Genomic DNA, 8,736 nt, shown 5'->3' with positions numbered 1-8,736 from the left:
CATATAAGCATGACAGGAGAAAAAAACTAAAAGAGGTTCTTTCCTCCCCACGTTTCTACCAAGGTAAGAAACATATGCTATGGAGGGGACACGAGTGAGTGAGTACTCATAGGCAATGCTAAGCCCCACAAAATATAACAGACAAATCGGATCCCAGGGTAAACATGTCACTTTTCATTTCGACCACTGTCTGGAGTGATGTTGGGCTTTATTTAGATGCCACAGGTTGTTAAAGGTTCCAGCAAGGAATCAAATCTAGAACATTCCTTGCTGCAAGAACACAGCGAGTGGTTCTTGCTGTCATTGTGCCTCCCCCCACCGCTCAGGTGCAGACACCAGAGTGGGTTTTCCTGTTTTTCTGCGGCATGCCTTTCTTCCCATATTAACAAGCGAAGCTGGCTGTGCTATCTGTCTGCACCAGTTCCTTCCTGAGCACGAGTGTGTCTTATCTGTTGAGAAATTCGACCAGGTAGACAGTTGTTTATGTCAGAACAATAGCTTACGCAGATGACTGTTGGAAGAACCTTGACACATTAGCAAGTCCTCTGATCCACTGTCCAAAGTATTGTTCCTGTAAGATGGCTTGTGTGTGTGTGTGTGTGTGTGTGTGTGTCCAGCTTACTTTGTGTGTCCATGATGACTTAGCAATCTAATCACAAGTGCATGTTTTTTTTCTTTCTTTTTTTTTTTTTGGAGCTGGGGACCGAACCCAGGGCCTTGTGCTTGCTAGGCAAGCGCTCTACCACTGAGCTAAATCCCCAACCCCACAAGTGCATGTTTTTTAATGCTCTCCCGTTATCCTCCCCTCCCCACTTAGCCCCTACACGACTTCCTTCTGCTCAGTTCCCATAATGTAGTCAAGAGAAATAAAAACAAAAAACAAAACAACAACAACAAAAAAACCTCCCACTTTTTTCGATCAGGGGCTATCTAAGAACGTAACAGTACAAACTTACGAAGGCCTTTCTCCTGGCTTCTCTCCTACAACTCACCCAGGCCTGTCCGACAGGCCTATGTTACCCACACAGTGGGCTTGCCGCACGGGGTTGCCCCAACACTGCTGTGTTCCTGCTTCTGGCAAGAGTCAGGCAGACTAATTTGAGTATTAACACATCCACACCACCAGCCTCGTCTAGGTTACTAAATGATGTGTCAGAATTTGAATTTATAAATGAACGGGTAAGGCTTTAATCGCCCATTTACGGTCTCTTTGTCAGTAAGTATGTTCTAGACACTCTGCTGAGGTTCCAGAGATGAGTGTGAGAATCCTTACCACGGCGGGGATCAGAGTTCAGGGAAGGAAGCCGGTAAGAGTCAGTAGGGTCAACCCTGTTAAAGTAAGTTGCACAGACAGTAACAGGGGAACATAGCCGGAGTCCTAATTTCCGTGGACTGGTCGGGGGGGAAAGGTTGAGAAAATTACTCTAGAGCCATGACTCCCGGCATGGTGTAAGCAAGTGGGAAAGATCGGGGGAAAGAGAAGGGTACGCTAGAGCCCGAGCAAAGAGGCACGGCAGAGGGACCCTGTGTGGTGTCAGACTCTGAAGTCAGGCTCGGCGGATGGTGTTAGGACCCAGTGCCAAGAGAAGATATTTTTAGTTCCGTGTGTATTGTGAGGACTTTTAGTCACCATCCCCAAACAACAGCTTCCTTTTCTGGGGCGAGAACGACCCTAACTTCAGGATTCCCCGAAAATTCTCCCATGGGTAGCCTTCCTCCTCTTGAGGGTCGGCTCATCCCTGGCTTTTAGGTGGTCCTCTCACGCCACTGAAATTTTCACAGAACCCTTTGCACCTATTTCTGTGATTCTGGATTATTTCCTTGCTTCCCCTCCAACACACTGTGACTGGAGACTTCCTCTTCTACCTTCCAGAACATTCTAGCCCTCTGTAAAAGCTGCTAATTTAGCATCAGAGCTAGTATCATCATAAAGAGAAGCAGAAAACGACTCTCTCTCTCTCTCTCTCTCTCTCTCTCTCTCTCTCTCTCTCTCTCTGAAAATACTTTCAAGATAGAAGGTATTAGCAAAGCAACTAATGTGCAGGAGGCTAGGGTTAAGCCTGGGTAGCTTTGTGTATCTGTGTATCCTCAGATTCAAAGCAGAGATAACAGAAGAGTCAGATGTCTACAGAGAATCAAGTGTTCTAGCAACTATCGTCTTATTTAACCCTCATGTGATGGCACGGCCTCGGTGTGACAGATTATGGTTTATAGATAAGAAAAACTGAATATGTGGAGATTAATGTGCCCTAGTCAGAAAGACTCAGAACACAGCCTGCAGAAGAGGCTCTCCAAGAGCCAAGAGTGGCAGAGATTTAGTCTTGGAAGACGTGCTCTGTGTAACAGGACAGAGTCTAGACTCAGACTGACATCACTCTGACCGGAACACTCACATCCCACGTGTCTTTTGCTATCAAACATGGATTTTTTTTTCCACGCAATATATTCTGATCATGGCTTCTCCTCCCACCTCGATCCACACCCTTTCTGTCTCTCATTAGAAAGTGAACAGGCACCTAAGGAATAATAATAAAACGAAATAAGATTTTTAAAATCAGAATAAGACAGTACAGACAAGGAGCAGGCCCGAAGAAATAGCACAAGAGATGCATATAGAGGCAGAAACACACACATTTACACTCACAAGAATCCTATAAAAACACAAAACCAGAAGCCATAATATATACACAAAGGACCTGTAAGGTAAGACCAAACAAACAAAAGTCCCTGACTTAGCAATTATGAGAAAAAAGGACCTCCAGACGTGTCGCGGAGTTTGCTATGTGTTAGCCGACCACTGCTGGACATGGGGCCCAGCCTGAAGAGCAGTGAGACTCTCCTTCCCTCGTGAGACTTCCTGAGGTAAAAGCTGACTCCATTTGTGAATAGCTTCTGCTGGACGTATTTTCTGGGTTGGGGATGTGGACTTATGTCCACCTCTCTTTTCAGCTCAGGGACCCCATCTGGTACAGACCTGGGCAGGATACCACAGCCTCTGTGGGTTTGTATGTTATTCCACACATTTCTAAACCCAGAAGTTCAAACCGGTATCATTTTAAAATGCACACACAGTTTACTGGCTGCAAGCTCGTAAATAAATGGTTAACTCCAGTATTTTTCCCGAGTTTCTTATACAAATAGTAATGAACATAAATTCCCTCTGGGTAATCAAATAGTAGAAGTTTCTCATAATAGAAATATTTCAGCTTCTAGGTTAAAAAGGGATTATATTAATAGAATTAATATATTACAAATTCTAATGAATTAAGAGATCGGGACAGTGATTAAAAACAGCTACAAGTATCACAAAAGGAGAGACAATTGGGCACTGTTTGCCACCCGATAGAGATACATTTTTGCATTTATAAAGCATAAAAATTATATATTGTTAATATAGTGATTATTATATATCATAAAGAAAATCTTTTAACTTGAATCAAGCCATGCCTTTAGGTATCAATTTACAAGAAATGGAAGCAACTGAAAGACAGCACAGAAATTTAATCATTAGAATCAGAAAATTCACAGGAAAAAAAAAGTGACCCACTTTCTTCACCGAATAGCTGTTAAGGAAAGAAATATAGAAGGAAATGTATAGATTAAAGGAGACTTGAGACACACAGTCACCAAGTTATCTGAGGGCCTTATTAGGATCGAGATTCAAACAAATTGTGTAAGATACATGTGTTAAGTCAAGAAAGCTAAGCCTTGACCTTCTGCTCTACAGCATGAAGGGATCTGGGGGAAGGGTTAGGCCTGGTGCTACTTCGCTTGCACTTTAAATCACTCTTACTTTCAGAGATGCATTTGGAAGTACTCACAGACGGAGCCCTGCGAGGTTTTGTTTTCTGGTCCCCCCACGGGGATCGTACTCACACCAGATTGTTTGAATGTAAGGCAGAAGTTATCCATGTATTCATAGTTCACTTTTGGTCATGAGACCTTAGGAATGTATTATAAACTTCACCACATATAAGCTTCAATGGAATCTACTACTATTATTAATGTAACTACAAGTCTTTAAGATAGTGGTCCTCCTCTTCCTCCCCCTCTGTAGACTCTTGGCGCTTGGGTCAGGGATCCACCATAGAAAAAAAATCATCCAAGATTGTTCTCCATCAGGAAAACGCGATAACTTGAGCCACGCAAGCTGCGCGTGCTTTACGTTTCAAACCAAATGTTGCTGATCCGATGCTGAAATAAGCTTCCAGAAGACATGTTTTCTCCAGCTCTGAACTTCAGCAACCTAAGAAGTGCACACCCTTCAAAACAGCTTAGATTACACCCTGGCACACCCCTTCCTCATTTTTCAACTTCGCTTTTTACCGTCCTGCATTTTGACATCGTGGGCATTTACTGTGCCGAGCAAGGACACTCTTCTGCTTCGCAACCGTGGGTTTATTTACTGTTTACTTAGAAAAGCCAAGCCCAGGGCACGCAAACCTAAGTGAGGCCCCAGAGACCATTGGGCTCAGGCTATGTTTTTATCAGGTAGGTTAGGCTCCCAAAATGAGGGGAACCTGCCAAAAATACTGAGGCGAAGTGATAGACCTGTGTCCCCTAAGGTTACACCCCAACTTCCATTTCCCTCTCCAAGAACAGACGTGCCCTCAGAGCTATGGTTTTATCCTTCATTCTCTTCCATGTGTCCTCAACACCAAACGTTTCTGAGCAACACAGTCCGATTCCTTAAAGCAGCCTTCTCTGGCCCTCCCTAGCAGGACAGCATTTAAATGAAAAGCCTCAGGTCCTAGCAGGAGCAGACCTCGAGAGACTTGAAAGATCTGGAGGACAACATGGGGGAAACATCATGTCCCCGTGATTTCTCCTATCCCCAAAATGATGGGTGTGCTGTCACCCAGCAGTGTTTGACACTCTCTTCTCTTGACCCTCTTTTAGATCCAACCTAATGGTTCTCGAGATTTTACTCATAGTTCTTAAAAGTCTTGTTTGGAAACACTTGTTAGCATACATGCAGGTCCTCTTTTCCTCCTACTTGACACTGAATAGATTAAAGAAAAAGATTAATAAAATTATCATTCTTAATTGGGATTCTTGCATCCGCCATCTTTAAGATGGAGCAACTGGCTAGGCGACTGTTGAAGATGGTGTTAAGGTTTCTATGTTAACCTCCCATAACTGCATAAAAATGCTCCCTTCTAGGTCTATAAGTTTTATAGCTTTTCACAAAGTAACAAGTCCAAGAATAATAAGTGAGTTGCCCACAGTCTTAGAGTTGGTAAGTGCATTACGGAGAGCTACGCCGATAGGGCTTAGCTGATCCCCCAAACGCACCCCTTTCCTGAAGAATCATCTGTCATAAACCAGAAGTCTTCCCAGGAAGAGAGAAGCTGAGTCTCAGGGCCATCTGTTCTTTAATTCTCCTTCATGATCTCCCAGCGAAAAGGCCAAAATCAGCCCTGTGCTTTTGACAGAAAGAGCCGCAAGGGCTGTGGAGGTAAAGCCCCAGAATGAACCTGGACCCGGGTGTGTGTAGATGGTTCACGGCTGTGCTGCTGAGTCTAAATGAGTCATTCAGAACACAGTGAGGCTCCAACACAAACCATGTCCTCGGGCCTCGCCCTCCACCCCACCACAAGCTTATTCACATGTGATGTCTAGCTTGGCACCCAAATCCCCCAAATCATTCATGAGCCAGAGCTCATTCCACCAGCACTCAGACCTGGTCCTCAGACTGGCCTAACGGAGCCAAAGAAAGGAGCGTGGCCGTGAAGAGGCCACACCGTCACCTATACAGTAAGGGATTTACAATACGACCAATGAGTGAAGAGAGATATCAAAGATTCCGGATCCAGAATCTGGATCTCATGTCTTAGCCTCCTCGTCATAAGCATAGTTCCACAAACAGCGTACTGTTGCTAAGACAGCAGTAAGCAAAACGTGCACCACCACTTTTATTTTGCCTTCAGAATAACTTTGGGTAAAATTACCCGCATCACTGATGTACAGTGATGTTTATTCCTTTATGATACATGGCAACAATGTGTCTGAACTGTGTGAGGGTAGCTCTGTTAATAATAAGTCTGCTCTATATTTCGTACCTAGAGAGAAAACAAAATAGGTTGAAACTAGCAACCGGCATCAACCGCAATGTCTCGTTTACACAGGTTGCAGTCCTTAACAAGAGATCTTTCCCTGCGGGTCTAGCAGAGAACTCTTGTCTAGGTATTTCTCTATAACTTCTGAGTTCATGGGCTTATTTATCTTCGCTGTAAAGTTCAAAATCTAATTTCTAACACAGGTTGCTAACGGTAATAAACTCTGCAAGCTCCAAAATGACAAGTTGAAAGATACAATTTTTTAGAGTTATGAATTAATAGCCGTATATGTCAAATACTTTGAAAGTGCCAACTTTCTCATATTTATAGATATATTATTGAAATGATAAAAAATGAACTGAGGAAGGAGGGAAGAGTGGGGAGCCACACGTAATGAATCAAGCATACTTAACAAGACATGTACAGACATTTTGGTGAGCATCTCTTTTATTACATTACATTAATCAAATACTACTAAAGACATCCGTCTGAACAAAGTGGCACAATGATGTTCTATAAAAACACTCTCTTGGAAAGAGGCCGCCCTGACAGCTATATCAACGATATTGTCTTAAGTGATTGCCAGGCCCACACTTCTCAGAAATGAAGACAATTGATGCCTGTTCTCCTTCCTCCCACCCTAATCCCGCCAAGCTAGCCTTTGACAAAAAAAAAATAATAATAATAATAATTTAATTGGAGAAAATGCACGAATCCTTACAAGGACTCGTAAACCTAGGGGTAAATGATGTTTTAAGGATCTTTAAGTCATGATATAATTTCAGTTTCCTTTGCCAATAGAAAATTCTGGTTGCTTAACAGATTCATCTGACCTGGCTTTGTCCTAACAAGGCACAGACTTGGCTGCTAATCTCTGTAGCGCGGCCCTGCTTGATGGGCCGCAGAAGAATTGCAAGTTCTACATTCAGATGCTAATAATGGGTGTTTCTGTCTGAATTCTCTCCGGAGTCCTACCTCAAATCTGCCACAGAAGAGTCTATTCAGTGTTAGGATTAGCTCATATAAGAGCAAACAGGTGAGAAAAATGAATCAGACCTCAGCCTCTGTGACCTCTAGACTATAGAGGACACAACTGTCAGTCACGGCAGGGACAGTCATGGATGTCAGAGAACTGACACACATGTAGAACACACACCCTGTCTTCATAAAGTACAAGTCCTTCAACCATTTACCCAGGGCCCTTCTCCATCTCTGTGCCTGCGGTTTGATTTGGCCATGTGGAGGCTAAAACTGGGTCTTCCAAGGCTTTAAGTACCAAGTATATCTTACCACAAGAAGAAAAATGTCAAGACTTTGTATAGAACTTGATCTTAATTACCATGCATTTGAGAAAAAAAAAAAACACTAAGAACTAGAAGCTAGTACTAACTGTGGGGCTGAATTTATTATCTTTCTTTGAAAAGGGCACGTACACAGGATTGATGACAACCAGAAAGGGAACAGAGTTGTCTGCAAACTGCTTAGTCATCAACCCATAACAAAATACATTTGGGAACAATGAAAAATTTGGTCAATCACAGTTTTACATGGTTTTTGTTTAACAGTTTTGTTTTTTGGGGTTTTTGTTTTGTTTTGTTTTGTTTTGGGTTTGCTTGGCTTTTTGTTGTTGTTGCTGTTGGGTTTTCTTTTGTTTTGTTTTTGATTTTTGGGTTTTGTTTTGTTTTGTTTCCTTTTGAGACAGCCCTGAAAATTTTTTTTTCTGTAGCCCAAGCTGGCCTCGAACTCAGATCCTCCTGCTTCTGTCTACTGAGTGCTGGATTAAAGAACATCAAACCCAGCTGCAACCTTACCTTTATACAAATCCAATTTCCTCAGCAACAACAAAGTTCTAATACTGAAGTTATCTGCTTGCTCTGGGAGGGAAAAAATCCATCCACTAATATAGAAGCAGATAATTTCGTGAATGGTGTGAAATACATAGAAATCTGTTAGCACAGTGATTCTAGGGTTGCCGAGGCCCCTCTGGACTCTGTTCTCTCTGTGGCTCAGGCTTTTCTTCAGTCCGTGGCACATCCAGAACAACTCTATCTTCCGGCTGTTGTCACACCCATGCAAACCAATATACTCTATGTAAGTATGACTAATAGCTACTGATCTTCATTGCCAGACAATTTCTGATACATGTATATAAGAAAAATAACCCGGCTTAAGAGAGATCACTTTCATAGTTTTGTTCAAGGCTAAGCCCTATGGCAAATTCTACCTCGACCTTTTCCATTTAAAAGCTACAGTGACATTTTTGTGATTGACCCTGCTTGGGGGAAAGAACCCTCATCATTTAATTGTGCTAGTATACCCGATATCAGAACATGAATGTGTTTGGTGGTGTTCGAAATGAAACTGGAAAGAGAACTTCCAGTTTCTCTTTAAATATTCAGGCAAGGCATTAAAAGGGTTTAAACTCATGTCTCCTAAAGAGAAAATGTGTCTGAATATTGATTCCAATGACTAGAACATTATTTTCAGGACGATGTGAATGTTGGGAAGCTAGTAAAGGCTCTTGTCAAGTACTTCTATTGGATGGAGTGTCTCTGTCAAGGAAGCAGCAGTACCAGACAGCTCCTAACCGGACTTCTGGGAGCCTGCACATTGCTGGCCTGAAAGAAGCCTTGGCTAGCAGGGTCACTTCACAGTGTCATTTTACAGCTCAGGATTA

Source organism: Rattus rattus, chromosome 5 (assembly GCF_011064425.1).
Source record: "Rattus rattus isolate New Zealand chromosome 5, Rrattus_CSIRO_v1, whole genome shotgun sequence".
In the NCBI taxonomy this organism is placed as follows: domain Eukaryota; kingdom Metazoa; phylum Chordata; class Mammalia; order Rodentia; family Muridae; genus Rattus; species Rattus rattus.
This window is presented reverse-complemented; position numbering follows the sequence as displayed.